Source organism: Triticum urartu, chromosome 2, assembly GCF_003073215.2.
Source record: "Triticum urartu cultivar G1812 chromosome 2, Tu2.1, whole genome shotgun sequence".
NCBI classification, from domain to species: domain Eukaryota; kingdom Viridiplantae; phylum Streptophyta; class Magnoliopsida; order Poales; family Poaceae; genus Triticum; species Triticum urartu.
The window spans coordinates 11,345,865-11,372,560 of NC_053023.1; the positions used below are offsets into that span (position 1 = coordinate 11,345,865).

The following is a 26,696-nucleotide window of genomic DNA, read 5'->3' on the forward strand; positions in this document are numbered from 1 at the left end:
GATTACAACCAACATATATATGTAGAAGTACATCAGGAAATATGATGGAGCAATCAGACAACAAATACATTAAGTAAACAGCCCAACCGATGAGTGATGACGACAAGCAAAGAGTATAAACCCAGGTTTGGACATAAATAGTGTCAACTCGAGAAGAACATAATAAGGCAGTAAACTCAAGCAGAACATAATTAAGCACGATGAAAGGGACCATCCAATTAAATTCCATTCTCAAGTCGATGAATTATTCTAGCAATAACCAAATTAGAAACATCCCTCGTTGTTCTATTTAACCATACTAAAAGACTATAGAAGAATCACTCTTGGTGAATCAAATCATAACAAATCGAGCAATAGATACAAGAGGCACATCAGGCCTAGCCATTTTCGTTTCAGTAATTTAGAAAGAGGGGCGATGGCGCACAGAACCTTGAGGCCCTGTTATGGGGTTGTGTTTGATGAAGGTTTCCCTTTGGGGCGGCAGCTGCAGCTCCGCCAGATGCAGCAGCAGCACCTCCAACCGGCACGACAGCGGCGACAGCACAAATGGTCACCTGTGTGACATTTCAGATCATCATTACATAATTTTATTTATTTATTCAAGACACAAGCAGCAAAGATAGTGTCTACCTTCGCATATAGAACCGAGCATAGATTTACAGCACATCAACGATTCAAGTAGTTCAAGACTTAATTACTTTTTCAACATCAGGGTAAGAGATATGGAACAGAAATGCACAAATGGTGCCTATTGAGTGAGAGCAAGCAATATAAAGGGGCACAACTATGTGAAACTGTTATCAGTATTGTTTCAAAGTTTACTGTGGCATATTTTTCATGATTAGTATGACTTCTTATAAATAATAACCAATAATACTGCCGCCAGATGAGCTGCTTATACATAACGATAAGTCAACTAACAACTACGTAAAGATAATGATAGGCCATCTGATGTCTCAGTATTTCCCAAAATAATTGAGCTCAGGTTCAACATGGTATCAGCATATATATATATATATACCAAGACTTGGTGCGAGAGTATGGCATACAAGCGAAACGACATCACAGTGTTTTTGGCAACAACAATGTGCCGTCTGATCCTACTAAGAAGACTTGTTGTCATCCTGATGATGAAAAAGGAATAACAAATTCCTGAGGGCACGTGAGCAATCATTAGAGCGCATCAAATTTCAAAATCAACACTGACTCGTATAATACTACCTATTCATGTACTTGTACTAGTGCAGGATGACTCATTGTCCTACTACTGCCTATTCCGGTTTCTTTCAAGTTGGGAAATAACTGAAACTACTCATCATTCATGAACATACATCTGTAATCTTAATCTATGAAACACTGAAATTACTGCAGAAAGAACTACTGTAATGAATCATTCATGAAATAGTGGGGGTAGTAGCTGTAGGTAATGTAGCACTTGTCGAGGTAGACCTGGCCGGAGGGGGCGCCGCCGCACTCGACCGTGATGCGCTGCATGTAACACCCCAAAAATTTAACCATGATTTATTAATTAAATTTTTTCCTTGGTAAATTAAAATTTTATTTTCTGGATTTTCTTTGGATTCAGAACCACTCTTTTCTTCTGAGTTTTACCTCCAAATAGATAACCTTTCAAAAATATTGTTGGACTTGTGTACCCTCTCAAGAAACATTTCTTTTATCAGTGGAATTATTTATATGATTATTTTTCCTTGAGCTTTATTTCATTTAAAAATGATTTTTATAAGCTTTAGAGCCTCTTCTGCACTACAACCCTTTCTTATATTCATTTAGAAATTCCACCAATATTTGGGGAGGACATGTGAGGTTGCTAAATCACTTTTATGCAAAAACCTCTCTTAATCTTTTGGAGATTTTGAGCCCTACCTCAAGTTTTCAAATCTTGATCAGTTTGTGGTTTGCACTGCAACCTATTTAAATATGTCTTTAAAAATTACATAAAAATTTGGAGATGTCTGTAGATGCATATAATTCATTTTTATTCAGAAACCCATGAGTGTTCTTTGAAAAATTTGAGCAAATCATCCTCTTTTGCTCTCTGGCCCAGTTGGGTGGTTTCTACTGCAACTCTGTTTTATTTTACTCTAGGGCCCATGATTCTTTCTCCTGCTTATAAAACCATCCTACAAAACCCTTAAGTCCAGGAGATTGGACCCATTGAAATATTTTTGGCCCATGCAATGATAGCCTTTAGTTTCTGGCCAGATTTGGTTTTCTCAAAATTTTGCACTAACAAGTTTCTGGCTTTGCCCTAACAACCTTGCCATCATCACTTGTACCTAAAGAGACTAGGATCTGGAGTTTTTGGCCACCCCAAGAGATGTCTAGATACCCATAGCATTCTGTCGAACACCTTGAGTGCATGAACAGATTTGGGCATGATTTTTAGTTTGCATTGTGAACTTGATCCTGTGAGCCAACAAACTTGTCCACTAAGCTCCTAGCTACCCCTAACCTAGACCTGTTAACTGCCAGCCTCGCTCAAGCCCTCTAGCACACGATGGCATTTCGTCGAGCACCTGGCGTGCGTGCTCTGGGCGTGGCCAGAGCACGCGTTTTGCACGTGCGTGCACCTGAGTCGCCGCGTCTGGCCCCTGGCCTTTGCTCGCCCGCAGGGCTATGCCTCGTCCTCACCCACTCGCTAGAATCCGCCAAGCCACCCCTGGTGCCCTACAGCGCCGCCGTCAGGTCGGCCATGACAGCTAGCTGACGGCCGCAGCAGCCCCTGCCATGGAAGGTGCCGCCCAAGCCATACGCGTGCGCCAGCCGCCACGTCGCCCTGTAAGCTACAGAACAGTGGTTCGCCGTTCTTATCCACGGCCGCCGTCGGAACCGACCTTGGCCGCCTATAAAAGGACCACCCGAGCTCCTCCAAACCCCCAGGCCACCTCAGGCCATCCCTCTAATGCTTCCATAGCCGGCAATCAATGGGGAGAGGCCTTCTTCCTCGTCTTCGGCCAGTTGGGCCGCCGCCGCCTTCCGACCCCGTTCGTCGCAAGCAGAGCCCCCCTCCCCGTCCATCCAGTGCCACCACCCTCTTCCCCTCGACCATGCGGAGCCGCCCAACCCCTCAGCCTCGACCGGGAGCCCCGTAGCCCAAGCCCCCAAATCCTCCCGAAGCCACCTCCGCCACGGAGCTCGCCGCCGGCGACTCCCGTCGTCCCCACCAGTCGTTCGACCACCGGGAGGACCGCCCTGAACCAGCGGATCCATCCCCGCCTTCAGAACCCCGCGGGGAGTCGCCGTTCGTCGACGGTGATCACCGGAGCCCCGCCTCCGCTCGGGCAGTGGAGAAAGGAGGCGGGCGACTGGTCAAACCTGACCAGTGGGCCCAAGGGACCCACTACCAGTGACCCCGAGCCGGTCCACGCTGGCATAAGTGAAGGCGTAATTCGAGAGTACGCTTTCCCCCCCGAACCGTTTTTTCTTTTTCTGTTTCTTTTATTTATTTTTTAAAGACAGAATTTTGACTAAACTTTGACTGGCTATAACTTTTTAAATATAAGTCCAAATGATTTGATTATTTTTCTGTTGTTTCTCAAATTTTGTGTAGTTTATTTTCATATTTATTCGAAAATTTTCCAAACAACTTTTTGTACTATTTCGAAACTATGTGTTAATTTAAATTTTCTCAATATAGGATTTTGAAGAAGGAAGCAACTTTCAAAAAATGCACCCCACTTGCATACTCTTGAAGGCAAGCATTCTGAACCCTGGCATAATATGGTTGTGTGTTATTTGATATGGTTACAACACCACCTTAACACGAAGTATTCGTTATTTTATGTGATGATATGATCATACTCATGAGTGCATAATAAATGTTCCTTGCTGTTGGAATTTAATATGCTTGTGATAGTCATCACCCTCGTATGCCTTTCATGCCTATCGGAAGGAATCCGGGAAAGCCTCTGTCTTGGGTAGACACGAGCTTGTCTCCAGTCTTCGTCGAGACGGTTGTGTCCGGTATGGCATAGTGAGGTATGATGAGTGGTGATTCTTTTTGTTGGTTGAAACATATTTGTTATGCTAATCATGCGGGGAATACTCAAACCTCCTGAGTCGGCCGTAGATCGAGTCTTGTTCCAGTAACCCCCATACTTGTTTCGTACTACCACTTGTCCCTGCCATAGGTAGGGTACGGTTCAGTAAGTTGTCAACCCCTTACTAGCACACATCGTACAGAGAGGCCATGGTGGAAGATACCGACTGCATTCGGTAGGCATGCCAACAGGTCCGGGGGCATGGGTGTTTCCGGTTGTAGCCGAGGGGGTAGCTCCCCTAGTTTGCACGCGTTATAAATTTTGTGATCCCATGCTAATCGATGTTGTAGCCTCCCCACTTAGAGTTTTGCTTAACGGGTGTCGTGGGTGATTCCAGACACCGGTAAGTTAGGCTGGTGTGTGCGGTCAGCTGTGTTTTCAATTAAAAGACCGTAGACGGAATTAGTTCCGATGGACTAAAGGAATCCGTTACTCGTGGGTAAAGAGTACACCCTCTGCAGAGATTACATCTATTCGAATAGCAGTGTCCATGGTAAAGGACTACAGTCTGGGATCGGTCAAGTGTCGGTCTTAGTGTCAGTCTTCAGAGGAAAAATTGCTAAACCAGAACATTGATTATGACCGATGACATATGATGATTATGATTATTATTATTGTGGACTAACCATTTAAATTATTGAGTATCCCTGGGATGGTTCTACCTCCTAGATATTCACTGTGATTATTCTCTTATAAGCCCTTTATGTGGTGTCACTCAGACACCCGACTGTGGCATGCTTGCTATTTAAATCATTTATAAGCCCTTTATGTGGTGTCGCTCAGATGCCCGACTATGGCATGCTTGCTATTTAAATTATTTATAAGACCTTTATGTGGTGTCGCTCAGATGCCCAACTGTGGCATGCTTGTCATTTATATTATTTATAAGCCCTTTACGTGGTGTCGCTCAGACGCCCGACTATGGCATGCCTGTTATTTAAATTATTTATAAGCCCTTTAAGTGGTGTCGCTCAGACGCCCGACTAAGGCATGCTTTATATTTTTATCCTTTCGAGGCGTCGCTTCAGATACCCGATCGGTGCATTCTATTTCTACTCCATTATTGCATATTCATGTTGTATATGAATAACCTTCTTGCGTGCATCATGGATTTTATTTTGTGGCTGACGTTGTTATCATGAGATATTTCAGAGCATGATTATCATTCTTATATTATACATGTGTTCATAATGTTTGCGAGTACATTCAAAAGTACTCACTGGCTTGTCCCTGGCTATTGTCATGGCCAGATTTCTTGCACGGAGAGGAGCGTTGCGATGACAGCCCCGGAGCCTACGCAATGATGATAGCAGCCTCGCGAAGATAGGAGTTATCCTGGTCAGCTATTCCTGTGGGAAGTGGAGTCCCATAGACGCTGATGAACCACAAACCGCTTCCGCCATTAGCCACTAAAAACCCTGTGTTGTACTCATAGGCCAGAATGGTCTTGTACTACATATTATGTATTTTTGCTTGGAGTTTCTGTATCAAGTTGGTGTCTCATCAGCTAACAGTAATCCTGGGGCTGGTGAGAACAAGGGCCATTTTCTGGGAAATTAATACCCGGAAATCCGGTCGTGACAACCTTGGTATCAGAGCCAGACTGACAATGGCTAATCCTATCTTAGCTAGGTCAATAAACCTAGATTAACCAATCCACCAGACCTTAACCTAACCCGGGCCAAGCTTCTCATGTAAGATAGCCACACAGTGACCCCGACACCTTTTGGCAGTCGGTGCCCAACCTATCAGCCTAGCCTGTCGATCACACGCTAGTGACCGACACATAAATTGTCCCTTTCGCAAGCGTGCGAAGGAAGACTCCGTCCCCTTTTTCTATAAAAAGGACACGCTAGCCTCAACCTAGCACAGCACAGCCTCTTCCCCAAACCGAGCCATAATTGCTGGCCATATTGTGCACAAAGAGACCACAACAAACAACCTTGGAGGTTTTGTGCCCGTGCTAGCAACCCCCCCCCGCCGTGCCTTTGCATTAGAGGAGCCCCTAGAATATGTTGTGTACCAAGGGCCCATGAGCAGTGAGAGCCGTCAATTCTGGGCCACTGTGCACATCTATGGTAGGGGTCTATCACCAGAACGCCCCTACAGGTTCACCGGAAGGACAACTTCCTTTGAGCCACAAGCCATCCAACTAGCTGCTCGAGAGGCTATAGTTCAACTCAGGCACTTGTCGCCCAGAGTTAATTGTCGCTCGTTCTACTACTACCCCGGCCGTGACGGGTATGGTAGGCCACCCCAGGTTACCAACGGAGATCACAAGATGGATCCTGCACTGTTGCATCTGGTGCGCTATGTAAGTGCACTAGAGCAACTGTTCGATCAAATCACCCTTGATCTGATCGCAGCTCGTGGAGAACTGGTTCGCCGAGCCCCGGCGAGAGGAGAATATGAGCCCGACGCCGACAACCCAGTCGTGTTGTTCGGACAACCAATAGAGTCCTTGAGGTCTGCCCCAGCCATCGACCAAAATGCTTTGGTGTCCCAGAAGTGCTTCGTCGCCTTTTGGGAACACGCTCCAACGGGATTGTGGCCAACAACCCCCGCGATGGTCATCATCGCTACCCCGACACTGCAGCTCCTCAAATCCATCCAGCTACCCCCGACGGTGAGACCCGTGGAGAAGCCTCGACGTCCACAAGGCATGCCCACTTAGACATTAACGAGGTTGACTAAGTCACTCGAGTGGTACTGAGTCTCAGTACGTCCACGCCCTGTAATTGTGTAATCTTGCATCGCCATAAATAAGCGCAGCCTGCTTGTGTGCCTCTGTTTTGAATAGTAGCATTGCATAAGTATGTAGCGTGCAGTTGCATTTTTTATTCCGGGCACAGCTACCAAAACCACCCCGACGACACCCACAGTAATACGTCACTTTTGGGAGATATGTGTATCTGTAGCATTGACCACGACCCCATAGAGTAGATTCGGCAAACTAGTTGCCCTTCACCGCGATAGGTAACAACCCAGTCCCAATGGTATATAAACGGAAACCTCGTGACCTTGCCAAGTATCCCTCACCTTGTACACAACTCTCACAGCCATTTCTTTGCCATGCCGAGCCCTAGTATTTATCTGAGAACTCCAGATGCAACCCCAGGTAGCTTTGTTAAAATATTGTGGGACTTTACCTGCAGTACCATGGGTGCTACCCATCCACCCCAGTACGAGTTGCTCAAAGCGAGGATCACCCCATTCACCTCGAAATATTGGGCAGTGGTGCACATCCCTCCCACAAACCCAAACCAAGACCCTACGGAAGTCTCCTTCGTGGGGAAATCTATGCCAACTCCGCAAATGGCCATTGAAGCTGCTGCGTACGAAGCACTTGCTCGCCTTCGATTCGCGGTACCCTATGCCAGCGAACGGGGGTATTATTACTTCCCGAGTCGTGCAGCACCCGGTGAAGTAGCATCTTTTCCCGATGGACGAATCGAGAGAGACCCAGTACTGGCCAACCTTGCCCAGTATGTCATCGCTCAGGAGCGCTTGACCCAACGAGTAATGGGTTATCTCCAGAACCTGGCTGATTTAAATCCTCAGATCGCCATCGGCAGACCACTGACGCCCGACCAGGAGAGACGCATTCATCGACTAGTCAATCCGCTTCCCCCGATAGAAGAAGAGTGTGCCCCAATCCCAGAGACATTTTCTCAGGACCCTGTCCATTTACCGTTGTCATTGTAAACGTCACTGCTATGTTTATTGTCTTAGCATTTATTTGTGTGTTGCAACTTATGCGTGGTATCCTAAAAATTGTGCGATGAATTAAATTTTTAGTTTCAGTTAATGTGAGTGATTTTTACTGTTGTTAGTTTTTATTAACTGTTTTCACTCGCGGTAAATTCTGAAGTAAGGTTTTTTCCCTGAGTTGTTGCAGCGTATATCTCTTCACGACATAGATTTTTATCTCCGCAGCACCACGACAGCAGACTCACAACCGCAACCACTCGACCTCGTACACTGATTGCAAATGCACGTGCACATGTTACACCTAACTGATCACCTCACTGGCACCATAGTCTCTGAAGGAGAAATTTGTGGGTGATTATTCGGGTACAAGTTACCTCCAGCACACTGACAACAGTTAGCACCCGACACTGCACTTAATCCTCATGATCACTGCCACCGCGGAGAGCTAACACTCGAGCGGCAGCATCACGACGATCATCGAGGATCATCACGCATAAGAGCACGGAGAACCCCAGCAATGCCGCCAGCCCTCCGCATATGAGGATCGTGTACCAGTCCGGCATCATCTCCGCCATTAGAGCCTCGTTCTGAACCCTTGTAAATAGAAATGGAGGAGAAGGAAGGAGAAGGAGAAGCGAGGCCAGGTGTGAGGAAGAAGAAAGGAGCACCTCGGTCGTTTTATAGCTCGAGATCGGTGTACCGTGGGCGAAGTCCACCAGCGCCGCTCGTCGCTCGATCGCCGGTGTTCGGAGGCGAATCCGCGAGCAGTGCCGACAGCGCACTGGCCCGCGAGGTGAGTGCACGCTGCGCCGGCAGCTAGCACGCCGCGCACTACCGCAGTACGGCCTAGATGCTCTACGCGCTAGACGTCGCCGGTGGAGAAAGCGCGGGAAAGCGCGCAAGAGAGAGGAAGAAGAGAGAGCCAGAGGTAGAAGAAGAGACTGACAGTGGACCCCGGGTCCACCTGTCAGCCAGAGAGAGCACTGTGCTCTCGGGTGCAACTAGCGTATTTTGGGTAATTTAGATATTTAATCAAAAATTTGCTGTAACCAGTAGTAATCCACACTGTAGTTTTACACCATTTAATTGCCCACTTATTGTAGCCACATTTTACTTACATGAGTAGGATGGTTATTTTCGGTATTACCTTGTGATGGTAGGAGTAATATTTTTCTAAACAGCCGTTAGCAAATCTCGAGGACGAGATTTTTCTTAAGGGGGGTAGTGTTGTAACACCCCAAAAAATTAACCAAGATTTATTAATTAAAATTTTGCCTTGGTAAATTAAACTTTTATTTTCTGGATTTTCTTTGGATTCAGAACCACTCTTTTCTTCTAAGTTTTTCCTCCAAATAGAAAAACTTTCAAATATATTGTTGGACTTGTATACCCTCTCAAGAAACATTTCTTTTATCAGTGGAATTATTTATATGATTATTTTTCCCAGAGCTTTATTTCTTTTAAAAATGATTTTTCATAAGCTTTAGAGCCTCTTCTGCACTACAACCCTTTCTTATATCCATTTAAAAACTCCACCAAAATTTGGGGAGGACATGTGAGGTTCCTAAATCACTTTTATGCAAAAACCTCTCTTAATCTTTTGGAGATTTTCAGCCCTACCTCAAGTTTTCAAATCTCAATCAGTTTGTGGTTTGCACTGCAACCTATTTAAATATGTCTTTAAAAATTACATAAAAATTTGGAGATGTCAGTAGATGCATATAATTCATTTTTATGCAAAAACCCATGAGTGTTCTTTGAAAAATTTGAGCAAATCATCCTCTTTTGCTCTCTGGCCCAGTTGGGTGTTTTCTATTGCAACTCTATTTTATTTTACTCTAAGCCCCATGATTCTTTCTCCTGCTTATAAAACCACCCTACAAAACCCTGAAGTCCAGGAGATTGGACCCATTCAAATATTTTTGGCCCATGCAATGATAGCCTTTAATTTCTGGCCAGATTTGGTTTTCTCAAAATTTTGCACTAACAAGTTTCTGGCTTTGCCCTAACAACCTTGCCATCATCACTTGTACATAAAGAGACTAGGATCTAGAGTTTTTGGCCACCCCAAGAGATGCCTAGATGCCCATAGCATTCTGTCGAACACCTTGAGTGCGTGAACAGATTTGGCATGATTTTTAGTTTGCATTGTGAACTTGATCCTCTGACCCAACAAACTTGTCTACTAAGCTCCTAGCTACCCCTAACCCAGACCTGTTAACTGCCAGCCTTGCTCAAGCCCTCTAGCACAGGATGGCATTGCGTCGAGCACCTGGCGTGCGTGCTGTGGGCGCGGCCAGAGCGCGCGTTTTGCACGTGCGTGCACCCGAGTCGCCGCGTCTGGCCCCTGGCCTTTGCTCGCCCGCAGGGCTACGCCTCGTCCTCACCCACTCGCCAGAATCTGCCAAGTCACCGCTGGCGCCCTACAGCGCCGCCGTCAGGTCGGCCGTGGTGGCTAGCTGACCGGCGCAACAGCCCCTGCCATGGACGGCGCCGCCCAAACCATACGCGTGCGCCAGCTGCCCTCTGGAGCAGCTTCAGGTCACCCATGAGCCGTCTGCTAGCGCCCGTCGCCGCCACGTCGCCCTGCAAGCTACAGAACGGCGGTTCGCCGTTCTTATCCATGGCCGCCGTCGGAACCGACCTTGGCCACCTATAAAAGGACCGCCCGAGCTCCTCCAAACCCCCAGGCCACCTCAGGCCATCCCTCTGATGCTTCCATCGCCGGCAATCGATGGGGAGAGGCCTTCTTCCTCGTCTTCGGCCAGTTGGGCCGCCGCCGCCTTCCGACCCCGTTCGTCGCAAGCAGAGCCCCCCTCCCCGTCCATCCAGTGCCACCACCCTCTTCCCCTCGACCGTGCGGAGCCGCCCAACCCCTCAGCCTCGACCAGGAGCCACCGTAGCCCAAGCCCCCAAATCCTCCCGAAGCCACCTCCGCGTCCCCACCAGCCGTTCGACCACCGGGAGGACCGCCCTGAACTAGCGGATCCATCCCCGCCCTCAGAACCCCGCGGGGAGCCGCTGTTCATCGACGGCGATCGCTGGAGTCCCGCCTCCGCTCGGGCAGAGGAGAAAGGAGGCGGGCGACTAGTCAAACCTGACTAGTGGGCCCAAGGGACCCACTATCAGTGACCCCGAGCCGGTCCACGCTGGCATAAGTGAAGGCGTAATTCCAAAGTACGCTTTCCCCCCCGAACCGTTTTTTTCTTTTTCTGTTTCTTTTATTATTTTTTAAAAACAGAATTTTCACTGGCTATAACTTTTAAAATATATGTCCAAATGATTTGATTATTTTTCTGTTGTTTCTCAAAAAAAATCTAGTTTATTTTCATATTTATTCGAAAATTTTCGAATAAACTTTTTGTACTGTTTTGAAACTATGTGTTAATTTAAATTTTCCCAAAATAGGATTTTGAAGAAGGAAGCAACTTTCAAAAAATGCACCCCACTTGCATACTCTTGAAGGCAAGCATTCTGAACCCTGGCATAATATGGTTGTGTGTTGTTTGATATGGTTACAACACCACCTTAACACGAAGTAATTGTTATTTTATGTGATGATATGATCAGACTCGTGAGTGCATAATGAATGTTCCTTGCTGTTGGAATTTGATATGCTTGTGATAATAATCACCCTCGTATGCCTTTCATGCCTATCGGAAGGAATCCGGGAAAGCCTCTGTCTTGGGTAGACACGAGCTTGTCTCTAGTCTTCGTCGAGACGGTTGTGTCCTGTATGGCATAGTGAGGTATGATGAGTGGTGATTCTTTCTGTTGGTTGAAACATATTTGTTATGCTAATCATGTAGGGAATACTCAAACCTCCTGAGTCGGCCGTAGATCGAGTTTTGTTCCAGTAACCCCCATACTTGTTTCATACTACCACTTGTCCCTGCCATAGGTAGGGTATGGTTCAGTAAGTTGTCAACCCCTTTGTAGCACACACCGTACAGAGAGGCCATGGTGGAAGATACTGACTGCAGCCGGTAGGCATGCCACCAGGTCCGGGGGCATGGGTGTTTCCGATTGTAGCCGAGGGGGTAGCTCCCCTAGTTTGCGCGCGTTGCAAATTTTGTGATCCCATGCTAATCGAGGTTGTAGCCTCCCCACTTAGAGTTTTGCTTAACGGGTGTCGTGGGTGATTCCAGACACCGATAAGTTAGGCTGGTGTGTGCGGTCAGGTGTGTTTTCAATTAAAAGACCGTAGACGGAATTAGTTCCGATGGACTAAAGGAATCTGTTACTCGTGGGTAAAGAGTACACCCTCTATAGAGATTACATCTATTCGAATAGCCGTGTCCACGGTTAAGGACTATAGTCTGGGATGGGTCAAGTGTCGGTCTTAGTGTCGGTTTTCGGAGGAAAAATTGCCAAACCAGAACATTGATTATGAGCGGTGACATATGATGATTATGATTATTATTATTGTGGACTAACCATTTACATTATTTGAATCATTGAGTATCCCTGGCATGGTTCTACCTCCTGGATATTCACTGTGATTATTCTCTTATAAGCCCTTTATGTGGTGTCGCTCAGACGCCCGACTGTGGCATGCTTGCTATTTAAATCATTTATAAGCCCTTTATGTGGTGTCGCTCAGACGCCCGACTGTGGCATGCTTGCTATTTAAATTATTTATAAGCCCTTTATGTGGTGTCGCTCAGACGCCCGACTGTGGCATGCTTGTCATTTATATTATTTATAAGCCCTTTACGTGGTGTCGCTCAGACACCCGACTATGGCATGCTTGTTATTTAAATTATTTATAAGCCCTTTAAGTGGTGTCGCTCAGACGCCCGACTAAGGCATGCTTTATATTTTCATCATTTCGAGGCGTCGCTTCAGACACCCGATCGGTGCATTCTATTTGTACTCCATTATTGCATATTCATGTTGTATATGAATAACCTGCTTGCGTGCATCATGGATTTTATTTTTTGGCTGACGTTGTGATCATGAATTATTTCAGAGCATGATTATCATTCGTCATATTATACCTGTGTTCATAATGTTTACGAGTACATTCAAAAGTACTCACTGGCTTGTCCCTGGCTATTGTCTTGGCCAGATTTCTTGCACGGAGAGGTGCATTGCGATGACAGCCCCGGAGCCTGCGCAATGATGATAGCAGCCTCGTGAAGATAGGAGTTATCCTGGTCAGGTGTTCCTGTGGGAATTGGAGTCCCATAGACGGTGATGAACCACAAACCGCTTCCGCCATTAGCCAATAAAAACCCTGTGTTGTACTCATAGGCCAGAATGGTCTTGTGCTACATATTATGTATTTTTTCTTGGAGTTTCTGTATCATGTTGGTGTCTCATCAGCTAACAGTAATCCTTGGGCTGGTGAGCACAAGGGCCATTTTCTGGGAAATTAATACCCGGAAATCCAGTCGTGACACTACACGGCCTGGGTGACGTAGTTGCTGCAGTAAACGTCGCATTGCGCCAGCGTGTAGACCTGCTGGAAGCTGGTTGCGAAGCCCAGGAAGAGGTCGGCAGCTGCAATCATAATACATAAGCACAACACATCAGAAGCCATTCTGTCCTTGCCGATACCATGTGTCAAAAACGCATCTTACTTAGTTTTCCTGCTCAAGTTAACAAAGAAATCTAAAACCATGTAGCACTAAATTAAATTGCAATACAACTCTAAGAAGGCAAAATCTGCCACTACCAGGTTGGATTGTGGGGAATCGAATTGCACATGTTTTAGAGAGATAGTACAAGCAAGCATTGTTCTGTCTGAACTCTTTTTTTCGCATATGGATGTGTTAGCGCAACATCTAACATTAAAGCTGAATATATATCCATGTTACAGCAGTAAATAAATATACATAGAGCACAACGATGAAGTCAAGCTCAGGGCTTCACTTTGCTTAGTAATTTTGTTTCTAGACCACAAAATGTACACAAGATAATCTATAGTAGCTCAAAGTGGCTGTAGCTCAAAAACAAGAAAAACAACTATTGATAAGAAAAGGCAAAAGGCTAAAGCACATGTTTGGCCAACAGAACTAAAAGCTATATCATAAAACAAGGAAGGGGATATAATGGTTTCCCTTGCTCAGTTTGTTAAGCCTACATATAGCATTAGTTCAATTATTGCTGCTACTATCACATCGGTTCACCAGATTAAGCTTCTCAATTACACATCAGTTAATTAGGCGTGCTAGAGTAGTTGTGCACATGCATCAACTTAAAGTTACCACATGCCTGTAGTTACTACTACTGCAAAAAAAGTGCCATGATTTCAAGTTCAGACAAAGGAAAAGGCGGGTGCTAGGATTTAGTTTCGGTTTTAGTTCACTCACGTGGTCTGACCAGGCATGCTCCCTGTTGTAGATGATGGCCGCGCCGAGGCTCCTCGCCATGTTGATGCCGGTGCTAGTGATGGGGATGGTGGCCAGGTGGACCAGGAACACGGCGAACCCGATTGGCAGCGGGGCAAGGATCTGTCGACGTTCCACACACCATTAAGCACAGACAGTAAGGAGATTCGACAGGGGGAAGAACGGCGGTGATGGTACACACGGGAACGTGGGAGTCCCTGGCGTTCCTCTTGGTGTCGGTGGCGGAGAAGACGGTGTAGACGAGGAAGAAGGTGCTGATGATCTCGCCAGGAACAGCCCGAAGGTCACGCCAGGTTGATGTGCCCGCCTGCATCCATCCATCCCTTAGCAGTTGGAGCTGCTACCACGCACCATCACGTCGACGGCGTCGTCGTGCTGCAAGGCCCGGCGGTGGGCGTAGGCCACAGACAGACAGAGGCCCATGGGAGCAGCCGAGCAGGAGCTGCCAAAAGCTCTGTCGATGTGTGCATCTGGATCGGGATGCGGAGCGAGGTGGGAGGGAGGGAGTTCCTGCCAGATCTGGCCACAACATGAGCAGCTCGAGTCGATCTAGGAGGAAAGGGGAGGGGCTGCCTGCGATGAGGTTGGAGGTCGCCGGTGCGATTGGAGAAGAGAACGTCGGCGGATTGGGTCTGGCGTTCGAGAGAGAGGCGGATAGGGAGACGATCGGCCACGGCCTCCGTCGTCACCGTGGACGCAGCCACCCGTGAGGGCGGCCGGCAGGTGACGCGGTGGGCGCTGCTGCGGGACGGGGAGGAAGTGGTGGCGGCGAGGAGCCGAGGAAGGAGGAGTGCGGATGCGGGTTAGGGTTTGGGATGGATGGGATTGGGGGTGGGTGGGAGACGAGAGGGGGTTTGGTAGGGATGGATCGGGGTGGGTGGGTCTGTGGGGTTTCCCCTTTTTCATTTTCTTTTTTCTTTTTTGTTGTCTATAGATAAATGGATGGATGGATGGATGTGTACCATGTCATCAATCCGTGTCAAACCAACTCCACCAATGGGAATAGGGTATATGCGATTTGTGTATTTTCTTTTGTTTTTCTTCTACTTTTACACATGCAAAATTAAAAAAAATGGTCTCACATTGTGCACGAGTTTGTATCTTGAATGACAAACAATGTTGACTAAGGAATTTTTCATGTTGTTTGCACGAAAAAATCATTTTCCATTTTTTAAATGCCCAAAATGCGGTTTTTTCGTGAAGAACCTACCAAATAATTGTTGCAAAATTGGACCAAATAAATTTTATAAAATACTAGGCCATATTTAATGCACAGTTGACCAAATGGTTGGGTGTCAAAAGCCTTGGCCCACCTCTTGTGAAAAAGACAAATTTCCGCCGATTCAGTAGGAAGCGGGTCAAATTTGAACCGCAGCTGCCTCATAGTTTGCTCTTTATTTTTTCCAAAAATCATTTCTAGGTACATAAGTATCTATTTAATCAGAGAAACACCAAAAAAATTCGAAGATTCAACAACTAGCTACGAACGGTCATGCCCGCCGTTTTGACCACATTTTGAAACGGGCATAAAAAATTCAAAAGAAATCAAAAAAATTGATAACATTCGCATTGTGCCATTATATGTGACTAAGTTTCCAGGAAAAATAATAAACTTGTAATACGGCAATTATCCAAAAAGTGTTCTCAGAAATGAGCTATCATGCGTGAAGATTCATGGCTTTCAAGCCAAATGATCAATCTTATGGCCACATTCATGGCATAGTCTGCTCAAATGATCTCATATTCTATACAAGGGTGCATCTTGGAATTCCAAACAATGTTTCCTAAGGGAGTTTTCATTTTCTTTGCACGGAAATTTCATTTTCCATTTTTTGAGTGCCCGAAATGAGTTTTTTTGTGAAGGACCTACCATATATTTGTTGCAAAATTGGACCTAATCAATTTTATAAAATACTAGTCCATATTTAATGCACAATTGACCAAATTGTTGGGTGTCAAAAGCCTTGACCCACCTCGTGTGAAAAAAAATTCTGCTGATTCAGCAGGAAGCGGGTCAAATTTGAAATGCAGATGCCTCATAGTTTGCTCTTTATTTTTTCTAAAAATCATTTCTAGGTACATAAGTATATATTTAATCAGAGAAAGACCAAAAAAATTCCATGATTCAACCACTAGCTACGAACGGTCATGCCCGCCGTTTTGACCGCATTTTGAAACGGGCATAAAAATACAAAAAAATCAAAAAATTGGAAAACATTCGCATTGTGTCATTATATGTGAACAAGTTTCCAGGAAAAATAATAAACTTGTAATACGGTAATTATTTTAAAAAAGTGTTCTCAGAAATGAGCTATCATGTGTGGAGATTCATGGCTTTCAAGCCAAATGATCAATCTTATGACCACATTCATGGCATAGTTTGTTCAAATGATCTCATATTGTGCACAAGGGTGGATGTTGGAACGACAAACAATGTTGCCTAAGAGAGTTTTCATTTTCTTTGGACGAAAAATCAACTTTCCATTTTTCGAGCGCCCAAAATGAGTTTTTTTGTGAATGACCTACCATATATTTGTTGCAAATTTGTACCAAATCAATTTTATAAAATACTAGGACATATTTAATGCACAATTGAAAAAATGGTTGGGTTTCAAAAGTTTTGGTCCACCTCTCGTGAAAAAGACAAATTTCCACCGATTCAGTAGGAAGCGGGTCAAATTTGAACTGCAGATGCCTTATAGTTTGCTCTTTATTTTTTCCAAGAATCATATCAAGTTACATAAGTATCTATTTGATCAGAAATACATGGTTTGGTGGTGATACGTCGATGTTTGGATGCTGTCCCAGGGCCCCAACTCCAAAGCGCGTAGACTCGCATGCTCGCCGCGTGGTCAACGTGTGACCATGGTGTTGCCGTGCGTTCTGGGCGGCCTAATCATGTCTACTAGGTTGGGCACTCACCTGATAGGTGTCAGGAAGAAGAAGTCAATATAAGAATCTCACGAGGAGACTGAACTGAGCTCAAACATGAATTAGCTCCCAAGTGTTTGATTAGTGGTATGGGAAATGTGCATGGTCAATGGGCCTGAGTTTTGGCCGAGGATGATCATCTACTAAGGACACTATCTTGGAAAATTTGCAGCTCAAATGGAGGAGCCTAGGTGTCACTTGCTTTGCAACATACCACACTGGACAGAAATATGAATTTTTAAGCAACACTCACATGTATTGTTAGATGGGGCTCAACTTTTGTGGAGAGCAATGATTTGGGAATATAGAAGATGTGGCAAAAATTCAGCTCATTAGGATATGCCTAGCTAGTACTTCCTTCACAACAGTTCGAGTTGAACAAAAACTTTGGAAATTTGCGAGGAAGATTTACCAGGCAAATGGAGTTGAATATTTTCATGAGGCAATGATTTGGATAGTAAAGAATGCCCAATTTTTTTGGGAATTTTGGGAATGACAGAAATATAGGTTGCTTCACAACCTAGGGCAAAAATTGACACATGGACATGACACATAGGCAAAACTGATGAGGTGGCCCCTAGTCATAGGAATAAGTACCAATGCATCCACGTTTACAACCTCATGACAATTTATATTGGTCGTAATCAGGTAGAAATAAGGTCATTGGCCACTCTTGTCTTCTTTGTGACCATTTGGTGTAAGCAATTTCAGGGTTTGAGCCCTTCCAAGCGAAATGGCCCTGGATTTATGACCAATTCAGCTGGGGTCACTTAGAGAAGGTCACAAGTTGACATATTTCTCTTAGTGGTTATCAGTGTCCACTTCCATGATGATAAATCGCGGGTCATAGAAGTTCTTTCGTCAAGGGTGACCGACATGTGGCATCCACCGTAACGTAACACCGTTAAGCTATCGGTTTCGGTTTTGGATCCGATAACCCGTTAACAGCCCCGACCAATGGGGATTTTCCACGTTTAAAATCATCATTTCCTGGAGGAAACACGTGTCATCTCACCATTGGGACAGATGTCATCCACTCATTGGACCGAAGGCGCCTATGATACGTCGACACGTGGCACGGCCCAACAGAGGCCCATTCCTGTGAAAAGGCCGGCCCGTTTGACTAGGTCAAAAGGTGGCGGGCCGGCCCATGGAAAGCCTATTAACGACACGTTCGCATATAGCCCATTTACAACCCGGTAACACAGGGCCCCTTACGGCCTATCCAAATTAGGCCTAGTAGCATCATCTAGGCCGTCCAATATGATTCCAGCCTGTTTTAACTTCCAGCCCATGTATGGCTCATGATGTCTTTCGGCCCATATGAGGCCCTTTGTAACTCTTTGCCCATTAACGGCCCGTGGTGACACTGGCCCGTAATGAACAGTGTATCACTTTATCCCCATTAACGGCCCATTATTCCATTGGGCCGTTTCCAGCCGATGTTATCTTTCGGCCTTCTCAGGGCCCTTTTGTTCTTGTGCTCATTTCCAGCATTCGGTTACTTACGGCCCATTACTATCATTTTCTGCTTGTGGACCAAATTTAGCCTATTGTTATAGTTGGCCCATTTCACTACAACAAAAAACCCCCCATAGCAACGCATCAATGCGTTATTGTATGTCCATATATGTGTTGCTAAGGTCTACACCAACGGATTAATATACGTTACTGTTCGTGGCGTTGGAAGGGTCTACAACAACATATATGCATGCATTGGTAAACTACGTGTAGAAGCGTTGGTAGATAGCAACATATAGAGCTAGAGCCCAACAATGTTTCATATGCGTTGGTGGCGACAATGGACAAATAAAACAGATCACTGCTTCATATGAATTGTTCGCGACCATGGACGAACGGATTTTTAAACGGACATAACAGATCAGTAGCCCAATTCTGGACCTTGCAATGTCGACAGTTGGAGGCACAATATAATGAACAGAAAGTTCTCATATATTAAATTGACTATTGTGCATTACAAAGAACATGATCCAAAGATTACAAGAGGTGAAACTATCTATCAGTAGCCCAGTTCTTGACCTTGCAATCAACTATAATGTTTGAAACATTGACCCTAAAAATGTCATTCTAATTTGTTTTATCCTGATATGACATTCTTATTATCTTGTAGTAGCCCCATTCTTAACCTTGCAATAACAATCAGAGCCATGCATCGGCAATTTATCTTCGTGATCTACAACAACAACAAAAACAACAATAATATGAGACGAGCAACTTGCATGAGAGAACTCAGGTTATCATAGAAATACAATTTAAAGGAGCACCCTACAAATGTGATTTATCGAGATATAGACATATATATAGATAAGGGGATAATTAATAATCTGAATACAAAACGAAAATCCAACATGAATTTATAAATAACATCTTAGATTATGCTATTTATACCCGTGTACTAATTAATTTTGCATCTTGCATCAACTCAAAACTATATGAACTATTAATATATATTTTTAGTGTTCCAGTCTATTTTCTCTAAAAAATACCGAAATTTAGATGTGGAAACTGCATATACTTGCAATGTCAGTATCATCACTCTGTAAAATAATAATAATAATAATAATAATAATAATAATAATAATACATGCTAGCAAAAGGGCCATCACTAGAATATGGAGTACAGACACACAGACTTCAAGTTTTCACCCATTCTTTGTAAACCGAGAGCATTCTATTTATTTTAATTGCCTTACACATGTTTTGAATATGCATGGCTCGTTAGAGGCTGCATATTAATACACAGAGCAGCTTTGGCCAATCAGATGTGGTTGTTCATTGTGAACAACCATCAACTTGCATATACTACTAAAAATTATACTCCCTCCATTCCTAAATATAGGGTGTATAGTTTTTGGTACGGAAATTAAAGAACGCACATGGAGGGAAAATTTCACAAGTTTTGGGCGAGATTACGCCTGACTAATTGACATGAGTAAATAGAGGAGCTTGCCTGATATAAGGAGATGTAATATAATTCCTAAAAAAATTATCCAAACGAGTGGTGCAAGGCAATGCACCTTATATTTCGGAATTTTTCTAAAAAATCTATACACCTTATATCATGGAACGGAGGGAGTATTATATTAAAAATGAGATGAATTTAGCAACTAACTAAATGACAAGTATCTAGCTAATAATATTGAATATACTGAATTGATTATTTCCATTTTTTAGAGGTCTCTACACTAGCTAGATTTGCGTTAGATTGCTCCCGTACTACTCTTGCTTGTGATGATTTATTAGTCATGCATGTTATGGTGTATTAGGAGAAATCTCAGTGCAACAACTTGAAAATCTTCAAATATGCTACATCACACAAGAGATCGTAATTACTGAGATTCACCAAGTCATAGATTAGAATTTCCTGATCCATGAATAAAATTCTCAGAACCTACAGAAGCAACAACACGAGAAAAAAATCATCATCAGATTTGGGACAGCTGGAGTTATCAACTCGTGCATAGAAATAATACATGCATAATGAACTAAGAAACACAGGAGGGCACGAGAACTACGAACTATCTAACCCACTTGTGCTCATCATGATGCCAACCCGAAGGCCATGACTTGACCTTGAAGGGATGCAGGATCTAAGTAGTATAGAAAAGTGCACCCTAATTATATACAAGAAAGGACATATAAAAATAATAATTCATTAGCGGCTGGGAAAGAAGAGCCTACCAGACTGAGTCACCATAGGAAGTCTGGTTTCTACATGGGGTTTGGCTTAAACTTAACTGGCTGTTTTATGGCTTATAGAGTAGCATTATGTATAATGTCAAATAACTTTCATGTTCCAAGTTTAGCTGGTGACATCATGACTCACATTCCAAACTAAACTGGAACCCCAAACAGATCACAATGTTAAATGTAACTGAAATAGAACAATCATGTAGTAAGAAGTCATAATTAGTTACCCCTACTCTAGCTAGGAGTCCGATGGATGGAGGACCAATGGTTTTCTGGTTGATCACCACAAAAGTATTGTAAATTACTGAGAGAAACTCCATGTCATGGAAACGCGCGAGCATAATCTTTTCCGAGAGAGAGAGATAGTGAGAGCAGGGGAGACACTAAGCAAAATACCTTATTTTTCAATTCAATGATCTTATTGACAGGTTCATCAACTTGAGTCTCTCGGAAGAAACCATCTTTTCTCCTTGTTCGGTGTTTGAGTAGAAGAATCCTGCATTTATTTCACTGAGAAACATATGTATCAATTAAACTCTCCCCTTCAGTGATGCGCGTGAAACAGGAAATCTAAGGGCCTATTTGACAACTATGTTTTTTCTTAGTATTTCGAAACTACTATGGTTTCTAAAAATACTATAGTTTTAAATACTTTAGGGTGTTTCTGTGGCAGAGCTACAAACAAATAGCTGGGCAGGACAGGCTGAAGGGAAGCTGTTATGCACTCATCCTAACAACAATTTTTCACTAGATACAATTTCTTTTGACGCACTGTGGATATAAATTGGAAATTCGACGCAGTTAGAATGTTCTCATGTTAACATTGCTTCACTCAAATACAGTTTACACTCAGATTGATGCCATGCTAACCAGTGCTAACAAGAATTCTGGATATGAATGAATCAAAGGAAATTACTTGCATTGTCTGGCAAGTTCTTTTCCCCTCATGTAGCAGTACTTATATCACTAAACCAAATCTCTCCTGCAAAAAAAAGCAAGACTCACATCAATTGCAAATAATGTCCATGAAAAAGGGCGATTTTATCAAGACATATGAGCACTCAATTCAAATCAGCAGTGCAAGTCGCAAATCAAACAGTGGCAGGGACTCAGGATTTTGGAGAGGTCGAGAGGAGTTGCTCGTTTCCTTCGGGGCTGAGTCGCTGGCTGGCCACTGCGAGCTGCGTCGGTCGGTGCCTCGGGTTACGACTAGTCGGCTGCTATGTACCGGTTGGCGCCGTCGGCAAGGAACTAGAAACAAACAATGATGAGCGAGGACAGGGCCGTACTGCTAAACTGATGCAGTTGAGGACGGGGCCATCGGTGCCTGTGTCGTACCTGGCTGTGCGGAGGAAGAACGGCGGCTTCGGCATCTCAGGTCGCGCGGAGGAACGGCAGCGACCGCACCTTCCCCGATGCGAGGAGGATGGCGACGACACCGTGTGTGTCCCCGACGCGAGGAGGATGGCGAAGATGCTGTATGCGTCCCCGACGGGCGGAGAAAGTGGCAAGGGAGGCGGGCTCAGCGAAGGAACAGGGGGAGGCGGGCTCAGTGAAGGAACAGGGGGAGGCGGGGCAAGGAGACGGCGGCGGTGGGAACCCTAGCTGCTGAGGGCAAGAGGACAGCGGCAGTGAGGGGAGGGGATGGCGGCCGATGCAGGGTGTCTCTCGTTTAGGATAATCTACTTTTTTAAGATGAAGGCCAAAACGAAGGGATAATATAAACTTCGTGCACCAGCGACTAGACAGAAGAGGTGGAGGTGGGTACGGGTAGGTTAGCGCTAAGTGGGGAATGTGGGAGGTTCAACGAAACAACACATCATGCTATCTTCGTTGTTAGACATGCGTGGGTTTTTGTTTTAGTGTTTGTGGCCCGTTAATACGTTGGGTCGTTTTCATAGCATCATCAAATACGGTCTATTAACAACGGTCCATTATGGTCGGCCCATGAATGGACGATTCCAACTCTATCCCGTTTATGGCCATAATGCGGTCTGTTATTGGCCCATATTTGGCCAATGGATCATACGACCCATATAAGGCCCATTGATGATGCGGCTCGTAGAAGGCCCATTGTGTCTACGGCCATAGAAGGCCCATTGTTTCTACGGCCCGTAGAAGGCCCATTATTTCTACGGTCGGTAGGAGGCCCAGTGTCACTATAGTAAATATGTAGCCCATGGTAATTGTGGCTGAGTTTTAAAAAATAGGTTATTGCGGCCACTAGCAAACCGCGGAAAAAGAACTGCAGTGATTACAAGCAAACAAATAAACAAGACAACAAGGAAATAAATAAGGAAGCAACTTACGCTAGGCTATCATGGCTATTACACATATTACATCCACTGGGCATCAAAGTTCGCCACTCGTGCAAATATAGGGAACAAAGCAGCATATAAACACCGTAGCAAAACAAGTCCAGAACTGAAACCACTTCATAAGAGCTCAAGAAACAATATCCTGGGTACCCATAATGCTGGCAAGATGCTTAGCAAGATTATTAACTTTCTCTTGTTTGGCGCTTAAATCCTCGAGCGCTTGCTGTTGCACAAGAAAGTAGGCATCTGAATTCTGCAGGGACTTCCTCAGTCCTTCGGCTTCTTGCCGCAGCAAGCTGACTGATGCCTTTCAGCTTGTAGCTGAGACTAAAGAAGCCAAATTGATTCAGGCAGCCAGTTCGAAGAGCTTGTGCCAATGGTATTGGTCAGTAACTCAAACACTACATCGATGCAGGACTGTGGGGTTTTCTCACTGTCTACAAGATCGTTTTTATCACCTTTCTTGGAGACCAACAGGGTTGTCTCACTATCTTGAACCTTATCTGCACTACTTTCTCTACCATTGCATAGTGGGGTGCTCTTCTCCAATATTTTGTTCAGCTTCACAGGTTTAGCATGTAGTATACGAAACTCATTTTGGTAAACTGGTTCAGTAGTAAGGTGGATAGGATAACAACATGAAACAAACATATATCTATGTACAATGGTCACTTTATTGTCCATATAATTCTAGTTTATGTTGCATAATCGAGATAGAGACACAGTTCAACTCATATATTTTTAAGACACAATAGCACAGAATATAAGTGTGAGAAACTACACAGCATTGGCAACACTTGTCATGTGCATCACATGAGAACATAACTGTTTATACAACATAAACTGAAATCAACATAGAGCAAGAAGTTAAACAGCAATCCAGTTAAAGAAATAGGTTTAAAACATACCTGTTGCGCCATTGGAGTTTCAACTGGATCCTTCAAATTCGAAAGTAGTTGGTATGAGTAAATACAATTCGAAAGTAGTTGCGCCATTGCGTCAGTTGCTCGCTCCGGAGAACGGAGTCTTAGTCATCTTGCCCATGAGGCATGGTTCACAAGCATCAAGTGATTCATAATCAAGTGATTCCAAAATCCCATCAGCATGGAGTTTCTTCATGCGCTTTACACCAATATGACCTAAACGGCAGTGCTACAAATAAGTTGCACTATCATTATTAACTTTGCATCTTTTGGATTCAACATTATGATTATGTGTATCACTAAGATCGAGATCCAATGAACTATTTTCAATGGGTGTGTAACCATATAAGGTTTTATTCATGTAAATAGAACAACAATTTATTCTCTTACTTAAATGAATATCCGTATTACAATAAACATGATCAAATCATATTCATGCTTAACGCAAACACCAAATAACACTTATTCAGGTTCAACACTAATCCCGAAAGTATAGGGAGTGTGCGATGATGATCATATCAATCTTGGAACCACTTCCAACACACATCGTCACTTTACCCTTAACTAGTCTCTGTTTATTCTGCAACTCCCGTTTCGAGTTACTAATCTTAGCAACTGAACTAGTATCAAATACTGAGGGGTTGCTATAAACACTAGTAAAGTACACATCAATAACATGTATATCAAATATACTTATGTTCACTTTGCCATCCTTCTTATCTGCCAATAACTTGGGGTAGTTCCGCTTCCAGTGACCAGTCCCTTTGCAGTAGAAACACTTAGTCTCAGGCTTAGGACCAGACTTGGGCTTCTTCACTTGAGCAGCAACTTGCTTGCTGTTCTTCTTGAAGTTCCCTTTCTTCCCTCCGCCCTTTTCTTGAAACTAGTGGTCTTGTCTACCATCAACATTTGATGTTTTTCTCGATTTCTACCTTCGTCAATTTCCGCATTACGAAGAGCTTGGGAATCGTTTCTGTTATCCCTTGCATATCATAGTTCATCACAAAGTTCTACTAACTTGGTGATTGTGACTAGAGAATTCTGTCAATCACTATCTTATCTGGAAGATTAACTCCCACTTGATTCAAGCGATTGTTGTACTCAGACAATCTGGGCACATGCTCATTAGTTGAGCGATTCTCCTCCATCTTTTAGCTATAGAACTTTGTTGGATACTTTCATATCTCTCAACTCGGGTATTTGCTTGAAATATTAACTTCAACTCCTGGAACATCTCATATGCTCCATGATGTTCAAAACGTCTTTGAAGTCCCGATTCTAAGCTGTTAAGCATGGTGCACTTAAACTATCAAGTAGTCATCATATTGAGCTAGCCAAACGTTCATAACGTCTGCATCTGCTCCTGCAATAGGTCCGTCACCTAGCGGTGCATCAAGGACATAATTCTTCTGTGCAGCAATGAGGATAAACCTCAGATCACGGATCCAATCCGCAACTTTGCTACTAACGTCTTTCAACATAATTTTCTCTAGGAACATATCAAAATAAACACAGGGAAGCAACAACGCGAGCTATTGATCTACAACATGATTTGCAAAATACTACCAGGACTAAGTTCATGATAAATTTAAGTTCAATTAATCATATTACTTAAGAACTCCCACTTAGATAGACATCCCTCTAATCCTCTAAGTGATTACGTGATCCAAATCAACTAAACCATGACCGATCATCACGTGAGATGGAGTAGTTTCATTGGTGAACATCACTATGTTGATCATATCTACTATATGATTCACGCTCGACCTTTCGGTCTCCGTGTTCCGAGGCCATATCTGTATATGCTTGGCTCGTCAAGTATAACCTGAGTATTCCGCGTGTGCAACTGTTTTGCACCCGTTGTATTTGAACGTAGAGCCTATCACACCCGATCATCACGTGGTGTCTCAGCACGAAGAACTTTCGCAACGGTGCATACTCAGGGAGAACACTTCTTGATAATTAGTGAGAGATCATCTTAAGATGCTACCGTCAAACTAAGCAAAATAAGATGTATAAAAGATAAACATCATATGAAATCAAAATATGTGACATGATATGGCCATCATCATCTTGCTTCTTTGATCTCCATCTCCAAAGTACTGTCATGATCTATATCGTCACCGGCATGACACCATGATCTCCATCATCTTGATCTATATCAATGTGTCGTCACGTGGTCGTCTCGCCAACACTTGCTCTTGCAACTATTGCTATCGCATAGCGATAAAGTAAAGCAATTATTTGGCACTTGCATCTTATGCAATAAAGAGACAACCATAAGGTTTTTGCCAGTTGCCGATAACTTCAACAAAACATGATCATCTCATACGACAACTTATATCTCATCATGTTTTGACCATATCACATCACAACATGCCCTGCAAAAACAAGTTAGACGTCCTCTACTTTGTTGTTGCAAGTTTTACGTGGCTGCTACGGGCTTAAGCAAGAACCAATCTCACCTACGCATCAAAACCACAACGATAGTTTGTCAAATAGACTCCGTTTTAACCTTCGCAAGGACCGGGCATAGCCACACTTGGTTCAACTAAAGTTGGAGAAACAGTCACCCGCAAGTCACCTTTGTGCAAAGCACGTCGGGGAAACCGGTCTCGCGTAAGCGTACGCGTAATGTCGGTCCAGGCCGCTTCATCCAACAATACCGCCGAACCAAAGTATGAC

General features: G+C 44.1%; 1 pseudogene; it reads right to left on the reverse strand.

The window, feature by feature from the left end:
* Nucleotides 1–236: 236 nt before the first annotated feature.
* On the reverse strand, nt 237–14,551 carry LOC125540661 (annotated as a pseudogene).
* Nucleotides 14,552–26,696: the final 12,145 nt, after the last annotated feature.